Source organism: Phaethon aethereus (assembly GCF_964289735.1).
Source record: "Phaethon aethereus genome assembly, chromosome: Z".
NCBI classification, from domain to species: domain Eukaryota; kingdom Metazoa; phylum Chordata; class Aves; order Phaethontiformes; family Phaethontidae; genus Phaethon; species Phaethon aethereus.
Genome location: NC_138577.1, coordinates 10,923,052 through 10,936,671, shown reverse-complemented (window position 1 = coordinate 10,936,671; position 13,620 = coordinate 10,923,052).

Below are 13,620 nucleotides of genomic sequence, written 5' to 3'. Positions count from 1 at the left end.
AAGTTTTCACTGCAACTGCTTGTTTCAGTGCAAGTGAAAGGCTATAACCAACATCAGGATTCTGTGTACAGCCTCATACAACAAAAACAGAAGTAGACAGTGCCTATTGCTAAGATAAAACAAAAGTTAAGATTTTCTTATTAAAGCTTCCCACTTAAGTATTCAATCATTGCTACACAATTGAGATCTCTTACGCAGACTGACAGTAAAAAGCTGATCACAGAAGTTTACTACCATACAAAACAGCTTCCGTTTTCATTTACTGCTGTCTCCAAATAGATGACATCACCCCAAAATCTGCAGCAAGTGCTTTGGCTTTGTACCTCTAAGTTCTGCAAACAATGAACACAGTCAGCTGCATGGAGGTACTCCCCTTTCATAAAGCACAATCATGTTGAGTCACTGACCACGGCTCTTTGGGTAAAGTCATAAAACTGGATTTGACATGTTACAACTACACGTCCTGCAGGGTGGGGGGAGTAAAAAGCATCACTTTCACTAGCCTTAATAGCAAAAAAAAGTTTTAAGAATATCTATAGTAATTCCTTTCAAGTTCTACTGCAATCTAGGAAATAAGGTACATTAAGGTCCTTGGTCTCTTTTAAGATCAACAAGAACACACCAGAGCCTCCTTGAAGCAAATACAGGTATGGAGTTTCCATTCAATTTTCAATGGCCACTGGCTAAAACAAATCCAATGACATGTACTTTTATGCCCTGAGATGAAGACAAGTAGTCACCCTGCATTTAACCAAATGCAGAGCAGGGATTTTACTGACAACAGGGGGTGCAGGGAAGAAGGGATGAGGTATCTCTACTGCATACACAGCTCATGAATCAACAATCCACACAACTGTGACAAGAGATCTAAGTTTTGAAGGACAGCCTTTAACATCAGACTAATTTAGTTTATTATTTCCGGTGCAATGATTGAGGGGCAGAGGGACAGGAACCAATAAATCAACACTTTTTAAAACGTTTCCAGAAAACATGAGTAGGAAGGACAGGGAGAAAAGAACCCCTGAAGAGTAGGTCTGTGTGCATATCACTTTATTGGATTTTGAGACAACACACTTTAGCAATGGCAATAATATCCATTATGGGGCTTTAGATGCAGATGTTGGATAGCATCTTCCTAGCAGTGACAAACATTAGGAGAAATTGATTCTTCAAATGGTGCCGTTGCTTAATATGACATAGTGGGCAATTAAACCTTCTGCTCAGTACACATCAATCAGTGGGAAGTTAAAGCGGAAGGCAGTTCTTCCACACGCTCTCAGAGGAGCATGGCGTCTCTCACTCTGTTGTTCCTTATGGATTCACTGCACTAATACTAGATACCTGTAGTTATGCAGCTATCCGCATGTCATGTCCCGCTTTGTTCACTAAAGACACTGCACTTAAAAGTACATACTAGTTGGGCTGCTTAAGGGTTTAAGGGTCTAAACTCATAACAGACAGCTCGATTCCTCCTTCAGCATCCTGACTGTATTTGGGACATAAGGCAATTTGCCATACATTTCACCCAGCAATAAGGAAAAAACCCTACAATGGCTGAGAAAATGTAGTACACTAATGCGCCAGTTTTTCAGCCACTGAACCAGTTACCAGCCATACAAGTTTCCAATGAAGTTGAAGCTTATACACCACACAAACCTCTAGAACTAGAAGTTTTATAGGCAAGAGCATAAGAAAACTGAAAATTACTTAGATCAGTGCAAGCTTTTCCTTTGGTCAGAGACTGACATGCCAAACAAGAGTACAAGGATGCACCTATTCTAAGTTCCCATTTAACTGCTGCATCAAATGGGTGACCTTTTTAAAACGGGCTCTTTCCAAAAAAGAGACCCCTGTCACAAGACAAAACCACCTGCAACTAACATCTAACGCCAGCCTGATTTAAAAAAAAAAAAACAAACAACCAAACCAAAAAAAAAGGGGGGGGGCAAACAAGAAGATAGCCCAGGTTTTGTCAAGTCTGAGAGCGGATGTGGATTTTAGCATGTTGTTCCTACTAGCGATTGTTACCTAAGTTATTTAAAGATCATTTAAACAGGAAAAAAAAAAGTTTACTTTTTTTTTTTTGGCTTCTCAAGATCAGCTTCACTAATTTAGAAGCTACAACATCACCAAGGAAAGGATGATAAACTAGCAGGACCATCTTCCGCTCCTTGAGATACAACAGAAGCAAGACAGACATTTGCATGATAAACCATGGGCTAAAAATATAAATACATTGTGCAGTTCCTACATTCTATGAAAGACAGAAAAGATGATCCAGCACTTGTACCACCAATGAGGGTTACAATAATCTCACAATGCAGTAGTGAAACAAGTTCCAGATTTGATGAGCACAGCAACTATTTTCCTGTATCTAAAGTTTGGATAGCAAATACCTACCACTTCTGAGAACTTAAAATAGTCAGACAGAAAACAACTAGTAACAACAAATCCAGCTACTTCAACTTAATTAGCACAAGCCTTCATACTACTATGAATGAGTCAAATCCTTAATAGCAATCTTAGCACTAGCCAGAGCCAGGTATGTGCACTAATTTTTCTAGTTAATCCTAGGACTTTAGAAAAAAACTACTATTTCAATACAACCATTCTCAAATGAGAGAGACTGCTATTTCGAGAAAGTTGCTAGCTTCAACAAAATATCCCACTTATTCTGTTCTTTTGATAAAGATGTATGAAAAAACAGTGGAATATCCTGCACATTTAAAATGTATGCCTGGAACCCAGAGCAGCATAAGCTAATTAAAATGCTGCTCTATTTGTTGCAGTGATACTTACATGTAACAAGCTGACTCTGAAGTACTTGAACATTATTAATACTTCAGACTTGTCCCAGTTATGAATGAGGAAAGCTAGACAAACATTCCGAAAAAGCTGCCAACATAACAAACATCTTTCGCCGTTAATCAGAACAAGCCCTTTTTAATCCAAAAATAACAGAATCTGTGAGGTTTTAAGCTGTTTTGTCTTGCACTGTTTGACCAAGGGAGGTGTACAGGTAGCTGATCTTACATTACCTATGAACAAGTTCAATTCTGTTGACCATAGTAGGACTTACTCCCAATACCGACAGAAGAACTCAAATTATTTTACTGCAGAAAGCAATTTGTATTTTTTTGATAAATATTAAATAATTGGAATTTAATGCATTTAAACACACTACCATGATTAAATGACTCTAGTTCGGAAAAAACAATTCCAAAGAAAGCTATACAACTGTCACCTTTTCCCTGTTAAAGCTCAGAAGAGAGAAGCGGTACTATTTATTGATACTTATGTTTTTGGTTAAAAATTTGGTGACATACAAATGCTTATGGAATTACTTACAAACAGACAAAAACATATAGCAAGAAATCAAGCTGGACATAAGTTTTAAAATGGAAAAATAAAATCTGCCAGCAGGTCAAACATCACTTGCCACTTCATATATTTGAACTCTGCCAAAATACTTGTCTACTGCACTGTACAAGAATAATGGGACCAGTGTTAGACTACTATAGATTCATCAATTTTTCCTCTTATACCAGGGTCACATGCGCTACCCACTCTCACCACACATTTAATATTTTCCCAGCAAAACTCAGTATGGTACTGACAGAAAATACAGCCTGTTAAATTAACTACTCCACCTATAAAACAACTCTGCCTGCCCTGCAGCAAGCAGGCTAAAACCCAAAACTCGGCATGGGAGCCACTGCTTCAAACCCTCAGTCCAAGCAGTTTAAATACACATAAGGCCACCAGCAGCCTTCTCCCACTCTCTATAGGATCCCTCTCACAATGTGGTTAAAAGTGCTTAACTCTTCCAGACATCTGACATCCCTGTTTTCCACTAACATTCCTCATTTCTCTCAACTGAGCGTACCACATTCTGAGAATGCAAAGTTCCCTGCTAATTCACTTGATTTAGAAACCACCAATCATGGAATGCTTGAGTTGGCAGGGACCTTCAAAGACCATCTATTCCACCCTCCTTTCTGCCACAGGCAGGGACATCTCTCACTAGATCATGTTGCTCAAAGTCCCATTCAACCTGGCTTTGAACACTTCCAATGATGGGGTATGTACAACTTCTCTGGGCAACCCCAGTGTCTCACCACCATCATTGTAAAAAAATTCTTCCTTATGTCCAACTAATTATCCTCTTTCAGTTCCACCTCTGAGTGTTGCCTGTTTTCCAGAAACACCCCTATTCACTGTAAATTACTCTGAGATACATGAAAGCAGTTCTAAAAGCTTCCTACTAGTGAAGCAGCTAAGAGGTAATCACAGCATACCTGGAATAGCATGCTCACCAAAACACTTTTCTGCCAAGTGACAACATAAAACTCACACCATCTCAAACCTTCCTGTTTCCAAAACATACCTCTCAAGCTTAGTTTGCCTTTGTCTTGGCAGCGCTAATTTGAGAACTGTGAATTCCATCTTAGGTGCTACAAATGTGACATTCTTCCCACCTTACTTGACTTTTTTATGCATTTACTTCCACCCATCAACATGTCACTGGTACAGTTTCAGCTTCTCAATGCTAGCTCATTTTGTCCTCAGTTCATGTGTCACTCCTGCTACACCAACAAGTATCTGTCTTCATCCAACCCTTATCAAGACCGAGACAAGAAAATAAGCATATACAGAAATACATAAAGAAATTAAATTGAAATATAAGAAAGTGAATCAAGCAAACAAAAATATGGTCCCACTGCAGTAATGCCTAAATAAGAACCAATCTTGTTTCATCTGCGGATATAGTACCAGTTAAACCTGCTTTCATGTTTTTCCACACAGTGCAAACAGGACCGAATGACTGCATTAAAAAGATGACCTAGATGGGAAACACTATCAGTCGTCAACACCAAATTAAATTCCACTACGAGAAGTCCCATTTTAAGTTAGCAAGTTCCACTTGTTTTAAACAAAGATGGAATCGGTGCAGAACTGGAGCATAAAGAGCAAGAAACAGTTTTAAGGTGAATACTTACACCTTAATTATTTCTTGAAAAGGCTCGTTAACATTAGAGAAGACTAGAACTGCTAGCAAAGATTAAGTTCTGTTCTTTACAAACACAAAGGAACAGAAGTATCACTGCTGGCTATCAAAAAAATCCCACAACTATGATACATGAAAACAGTAGTAGACACCTGAACAGGCTCAGCAAAGTGGTGGTACCCATCTCGAGTAGACTTCTGGAATTGAATTCGTTGGAAACACAGGAAGTTAAATTGTGTGGGCTTGCTTAGTGCAGAAAAGTAGAAATTTACCTTTGAGCAAAGAAGTCAAACTAAGGTTGCCCTCAGCTATAATGGATATATTACAAAAACAGACTATGGTAAGTAAATGAGCTGCTTGCTGTGTTGTATGTTAGAAGACTTCAGTGGCCAACATCACCTGAAGGCAACACTCCAGTCCTGAGTAGAAACATCTTCCTTGCAATCTCTTGGTTTTGGAGTTCTCAAACAGCAAAGGCCCTTCTATTTAGGGCTGCTTAAATGGAAATATGGTTCATCTTATAGTCAAACAATGGATTGAAAAGTTCAGGAATGGAAGCCACAAGCAACAAGTTAAAGACAAAGTCAGAATGAACTTTGTTTAACAGATGTACTTTGTGTGCAACTGCCACAGTTGAGGTTACTAGCAGTGAAGATACACAAACACATAGACAATCACCCTCTGAGAAGGAAAGCAGTGTAACTACCCAGACTCCGAGACATAGCTTTCAAGGATGCTCCAGTTGCCACACTCGCCTTCACATATTGTGTCAGAAAGCCTTTCCATGTCACAGGTGTCATTCCTCCCTCCCTGCTATGCAGCGGTCACCAGCTACATTCAGACAAGATACTCAGTAGATCCCTAAGCATCGTAAAATAACAGCTACCTTAATTCCAATTGTTTCCACATAAAATGTATTTAAAGATTTACGTTTCCTCACTTTAAAAAAAAGCAAAAAGGTCTGCTTTCTCTCTGTGTATGGCAATTCAGTTTGCCCTCCCAACATTGCAATCCTACACATGTAGTTCATGTTTGGAGCAGATGAGTTTAAGGACTAGTGCAGACTGGAAGCCTGCACTTCACTACAAACACAGAACGATCTTTCTATCACGAATGTACAGAGCAAAATCCAGAAACTCACAGGGTGCTGGGAGTGACAGACACATGGACAATTACAAGCCTCCCAATGGTAAAACCATATGAAGACTGAACTAGTTTCATGCTCAAATGGAATGGAAAATAAACCATGGCCACAGAAAGACACTGCTTTCAGATGTAGCCTAAGAAGGCTACATGATATTCATAAGGCCAGGAATTGAACACCCTTACACACACCGTTTTCATTCATTAACTTTCCCAGAGCAGAAAAGCAGTTTTGCCAAAATTCCCTTATACCCTCAGCACCACCTAGTTGTTGCATGAGACTTCAAAATAGCTGCCAAGGCACTTAACCAGCAGTAAAATTATCCCACTTTCACAGGTGTGAGGAGCAGGGCACAAAGCTGAAGCAGACAGCCCACAACCATCCAGCTCAGCCAGCAACAAAGTCGGAACAGAACCTGCATTTCCTGAACTCCAAATCCACAGCTACCCCAAGAATCCCACTGCATTCTCTCAGGTTTGGACCAATATCTTTAGCCCCTCAATCTTCCCTATCAAAATCACTCATATTCAGCTTTTCATCTTACTATAAAAGCCTTAAGAATGTTCTGGATTGATAATATGAAATTGGATTTAGTCCAAACTTTATTTCTAAGTTACTACTTCAAAATTCATTTAAGTCTGCAATGTTGTTATATACTATATATCCAGTCTTGCTCAGTTGTATAAACTTTTTTCCTACATATTAGAAATTTCTGCAGCAGTGACAGTAATGAATGCAATCCCTGAAACACTTAAAGCAATGAATAACTAAATAGAAACCACTCATTTTATGTGCAAAAGCAGTCTTCAGAGACACATTAGCTTTGTTTCCTCAGGACATTTTGACAGATCTGACTCAGCTTCAGCAATCTAGCCTTACTATTTTATAACTAGACCAGAATAGGTTGCTGGATGAGATTGCCCCATGACCATACAGTCGTATCTACAGCTCTTCATCTCCACATGTCTTACAGACTGGCAACAACATGGGACTGCTAACAATACAGAGATCTCTCTCAGTGGGCCATCATTACTATGACAAAGCAGGAAGATTTTTTTTTTTTCCTAAAGAAGGATAATGGACAGACTATGGGTTGACCATTCCTCAACCGAGGTATCAGATTTTCTCCTGCAATGTGAGAATCAATTCCAGCCTGCCTCTTTCATAATCCATATGCCTGATTCAATCCAGCTCACTTTAGCAAATAAACCCAGTGCTGCCTAACGACAGAACAGGAGCATCACATTTACATTCCTGCTGTAACGTCAAATTACAGGAGAAATATGCCTTGAAGAAGGCTTGTAGTAAAATGGATACACAACTTCTCTCTCTCCCTTCGAGTTGGGAGAAAAGATCTTTACATTACTTGGTACAATCAATTTATCCAGAGTATAGTACATCCCTGCACTAAATACTGGTGTGTTTCAAGCATTCAACTCCTTAGGAGAGGGGAGAGAAGGCAGAGAGGTAGAAGGCAGAACTTCTTCATCAGTCCAATACTGTGGCACATACAGAACATCCCAAGAGACAGACAGTCATTCAGAACTGTGTACTACTTGCATACGCAATATGGAAGCTTAGCTATGAAAAGGATGACATTATCACGTCACACAAACAGATGCGACAGCCATTCTGTCAACCAAATGTGTATTTCTACAGTCCAACCCCAGGTCCAAAAGTAGCTTAGACCACCTAGCCATTCATGCCACGTTCAACTTCCTCACCTTTGTCTATGTTCATTTATCTTGCATCTCATACGCTGGTGGGTTTTTTAGGCTGTATTTAAGGCTTCTCTAGTTGAACATCTTTATATAGAAGATATTACAGAATAGTATTACATTTATGTCCATACTTGAATTTGCTAGCTTTACCTTTGCATACAAATGAAGAAAAATCCAATAGTGTTAGTTAAAAGCAACAAGCTTTTTACTGTCTTTACTCACATGTTCTTTGCAAAGAAAGTACATTACTAAGCACAGGCACTCAGTGGTCTAGGAATACATTACAAGCATTTTACCAGCTATCAAAAGATTTCCAGGTAAGTCAACAGAAATCATGTATTAATCACCCTTCCACGAACGAGAAGGAAGGCTGTAAGTGCAGATATTTTGAAAATTGCCCCGGGGCTAAGGCACTAATCAGAATGTAGCAATTGTTCTTCCACAGGCAGTTCACTGGCTTTAAAGAATTGCATTTGCATTTGTGCAAACACAAGATTCCTTATCAGCTGTGAGAGTCCTGAAATGCATGTCCCGCCAATTCAAGGTCTGACAGTTCTTCAGATTAAAATGTTAACACAAATATTTGGCTGATGAAAACTTGACAAAGAATTTTCTTACCCAAACATCTTCTTAAAATTATCCTCCAAACAGTAGCTAGAAGATGATACTTCAAATAGTCATATGCTTAGTTGTAAAAGTAGTTGCCGGTATAGAGCCCTGGAAGCCAATGACCACTGATAGAATTACAGCTTGATTAACAAATCTAGGTCTATAAGGAGCTTGCAGATCTGAGAGGCATGTAACATAGAAATCTGCACCCCAAAATCTTCATGGCTCATTACACCCTCAAGTGCAAAGTTATTTTATCTTATCATAATTTTTCCAGCCATTTTCATTTGCAAAACTCTAACTCACACCTGATTTAGGGGATACATTAACTTACTCCCTCCCTCTTTTCCCAATAAAGAACCTAAAGGTATTTTCTGAAAAGCACAATAAAGCCCTTTCTTTTTATACTGTTATAAACACAGAATGGAACTTAATAATCTTTCAGCTTTCTTCTACCAAGAAGTCAAACAGACTGGCAACAAACTGCTTGTGGTGACCTAATACTTAATTAAAAGATTAAGAACACATTCTTGTCTCAGAGGGAATGCAGCATAAAAGCACAGAAAAGCTTTTCACCACACACAACTTTATTCCAGATGATTAATGGTGATTCTATGCATATAAACTCCTTTCCCTACTATGTATGTGCTTTGTATATTTCTATTTCAAATTATTATACATTACTGTGCAAGGACACCACATGATGGTATTAGTCATTAGGGTGGAACCCAGTGTAGCTTTGCTGTATCTGAAAAGGCAATAGATATGTTTTAATAATTTCTTTGCAGAGAGTTTACAAACTAGGAATCTAGTTTTACTTTAGAGTTCAGAAGCAAATCAACTTGAGCGCAAAAGCACATCTCTAGGTCTCGATTAAGCACAGTGCTAACACTTGACATCGCACAACTGGTAATATGCATACTCTTAGAAATCCAACCTTGGCGAATAAATGTCACCAGTCATTTCAGTCACTGCTTCATCTGCTGCTAACCTAGAGACGTCAAATGGTGCAAGCACAAGCATATACATTATGAAAGGGCATACATCAAATCTTTCACATGATCTAGTAGATAGTTATCATGAATGCTGATCTCCAGCAATGTAGACCAGACCAACCAGGCGCTCACAACTCTTATTACTAGTTTCCATGATACCAACTACCAATAGCTAAGTAGCTTAAGTATATTCATATTCAGACCATCTTCCAGCTGAAGAACTGACTACTTCTTTCATTGGACTCATGTTCTTCTGATTTCCCCATTTAAAATGTTACTCTGGTGTAAGAGTTCCTGACACAAAACGCAGCTGAGAAAATACAAGCTCAGAATTTCCATTTGAACTTGGTCAGTTAGTTAGGAACTGTAATACTACTAATGCAACATGGTATATTGAACCAATCTACTTTCCCTTCTAGAAAAGAAGATTGAAAGCCAAGTTGCAATGATATTCTGTTCCTCCTTAATACTTCAGTGTTTCAAGTATATTGCAAGCTTAAAGGATTCTGAAAAGACCTTGTAGCTTTCAAAGAAGAAAAACAAAAACAAAACACACAAAAAAAAAACCCACCACACAAGCAAATCTGGACATACAAGCTGTTCTTTCAGAACTTCCCAAGCACAGGAAAGACAATATTTCTTAACATTTTAGAAAATGCCTTTCCTATACAAGCAAGGATTTGGAATAAATCTGATCATTTAAGAGAAGGAGAAACCCCTGATGTTCAATTTCTCTTAGAAACCTCAATACAAAACTAGACTGACTGCAAAAGGTCATTAGGGACACAGAACATGAGCTTATTCAAACCAAGTCAGAGAGTCAAAGCATTAAGCAATGCACTTGAATACCAGAGAGGATTACCTACCTAAGTAGTTAACAGAAAAACTGTGAGCTCAGGCTTGTGTTGATCAACTGCAATCCCGATGTAGATTGGCATACACTGTAAGATCAATAGCACTGCCTTCCTAGTTTTCAGAGCAAGCAAACACAATACAGGGAAGAGAAATCAACCTTCAATACACCCAGGAAGATGAACTTTTTCAAACAAGCAAGCTATTTATAATTTGTAAACAACCCTTCTTCGCCTTCCCTTCAAACAATAGTTTTCAAAAAACATCTTCCAGAGCTTTTAAATTACAGCTCCACTAGACCTTCTTTACTGACCTTGATCTGAAATGCACAGATCAATTTTAAATAGATAGTAATGCCTTTAGGTAGAGATCCTTCTAAAATGACAGCTGAAATGCTGAAATTTATGACTGAAAAGACTGGGAGTGATTACATTAGAAAAAAGAAGTCCGAGAAGGCTGGACAGAAGTTCTGTTTAATAAGTAAAACTAAATTTCTCACAGATAAATTTATCAAAATATTTTACCCAGCACCAACCATAAAATACAGAAACAGACTGATATCAAAAGCTTATGATATAGAGACTGGATACTGGTAACAGTATTTAATGTCCTGAATTATCAAACCCTGAAGTTTGTGGAAGCAACACAAAACCATAAACTTATACAACTAAAAAGGAGTAAGATGAGTAACGGGATGCCTTCTGTGGCATTATAGCACTTTTGCCACCAGCACCAGCTCTGGCTGACATTGTGACAGAGCTAGATGAGGTGGTCTGCTGGACTGGTCCAGAAATCCGACTCCTGTTCTGTTAAGAGATTTTTGTCTCTAGGATAACAAGTACCAGGCTCTGCAAAACACCATGTGAACAATGGAGACTGAGCTCTTCCACATGTTTTTGATGATTTTTCACAATTAAAGTTTTTCTATCCATCAACATAAACTATACAAGTCTCCCAGCTGATCAGTATATTGTTCTATACTGATCAGTATCCTCTTCAAATATTCTGAGAATTGAAGTTCAATTCATTAAAGAGAAACTAACATTTATTCATTCACATATCTTATATCTGAGATTTCTTTGGTTTTACCTTTGAAGTTTCAGGTAACTGTTTCAGCTCTCCCTTGACTTATGCAGTGTTTGACCTTAGCAGAAGCAACTTCTTCCTGACTCCTTTGCTCCGCAGTGCACTCAACAGGTGGCGGAAGAAGCATCAAACTTGCAGGCCAGATCCAGCCAATGAGCCAAGAAAGGTGCAATCACTTTTGTTTTTGTTTCTGAGACTAAAACCACGAGCTTGCAAAAGCTAAGTTTAAAGAATACATGTTTTCTCTCCTCCTGTCCTCAGAATTAAGGTTTTGCCTAAAAGGTTTGTCACCTATTGCAAAGGTGATCTAAAGCATCACTGCCACCTTTGAGTCACAGCTCTGTGTGTACAAAAAACTGAAGTAATTAAGCAGCAGTGCTACTGTGGTTCCGCAATATAATACCATCCTGCGCACAGCCTTGAATAAATGAGTCCAACTGCTATGCTGCTACCACATGTACCGTCTCAGCCCCATTCCCTTCCCCACAGCTACTACAGTGCTACACACATAGCTCTGTTCTTTATGGAGAAAAGGAGAGGAGGTGACCAAAACAGTTTTTTCCCCTCTTCCCTAAAAAACGCTGTTGCAGAGAAGAGATGCCAGATATGCAGGGTGAGTCCTAGGAAGCCAGCAGTTTCAGGAGTGCCTGCACAGGGGCAGATAGTCCCATGCTCTGAGGATGATAAGGGAACGAAGGTGGTTAAGAGGTCTGGCTAATTGCAGTACTGCTTCTTCCTCTTTTTCCTGAACACCCGAGATCACAGTTGGTATAAGATTCCCCTCACCAAGCTCCCACAAAAGTCTCCTGACCCTGTAACAGGGTGAGACGCACTATGCCTTCTATCAGTAGCACAGCCACTGAAGTTATATCACCAGTCATAACTCAGCTGTTCCTTAATTTGGCAATACTCACTCATCATTCAGTAACATCCACCTCAATATGCTTAAATTTGACATGAATGCATTTTCACTGAGTCCAGGATGGCAGCTATATTAATTGCACAGCCAAGTGCCAGAGTCCATCTGCTTATCTCTATTTTAATGAGACAGCATCAATGTAAGATTTCTGGAAGACCTTATTTCTACTTGTTTGGAATTTAAGTGACGTGGGGAATAAAAACACTTGATAAGGTGATTACTCATTTCCATCTATTGTAATTTCTTTTACTAATTAAAAAACCAAAGCAATCCTAACTTTCTCTTTAGAATTACACGATTATGAGCTATCAAAACTGACAATTCCTGAATTACAATATAGCTTCATAAAAGTGCTAAGTGTTTTACTTCTGGTAAGCACTGAGCTAAGCAGAACACAAGGCAATATCGGGAAGTTAGAAACTACAAAACCAAAGTATTCTCACACCAGTGTATATATATCCATGGTATGTCTGCATCTTAAACGCAGAGAAAAAGAGATCCTCTTCCCCGTTCAAAAGCAGAACAGCTAACTGGAAAAGATCCAGAAACAGGTAATAAGCATAAAAAGAGATGTGGAGGACTATGACCCATGAACTAAACAAGACTTTGGCTCTTCAGCCTACAATAAGATGCAACCAAAGAATGAACACAGTACAAATCTAAGTCACAAGTGGCACAGGGAAGATGAGTACTATGGTTTTCTCAAGGGAAGAGCCAGAAGTTAACAAAGTACCTGTAGGCAGGTTTTACAAAATACACACATGCCTCTCTCCCCAAAACAAAAGCAAGATGTTTCAGTTTTTCCCAGAAGATTAGGTTACCATGGGGCGCAACTTGATTCTGAAGATCAGGGACACTAATCGTTTACTTAAATTTCAACAGCAATCAGCTCTTAGAAGACAAATTTATCAAGGGTTGTTAAGCAGAAAGGTATTCCCTTGACTCAGGCAGCCCCCCAAAACTGCTGGGAAGCAGGAGAGTGTAGGGAAAGGAGTGTCACCCCAGCTGCCTGACCTCCCTCAGCTCCCCACGTCCAGCCCAGGACCGAGCACCAGGACTCTGTCCCTCTGAGCCGACCCTGCAGGCTCTCACCTCCATTAACGCTGCCTTCAAAAGCAGCAGCGAGAGGCCGCGAAGGCGGAGCAAGGCCGCACGCTAAGGCAGCGCCCACCACCTCGCTCCCCACCATGGCCGACGGAACGCCCCTCCCCGGCCCCGCAGCCGCCCCGCAGCCCCCCCGCCGGCGCTTCACATCTGCTGAATCACGACGAGGGCGCGGAGAGTAC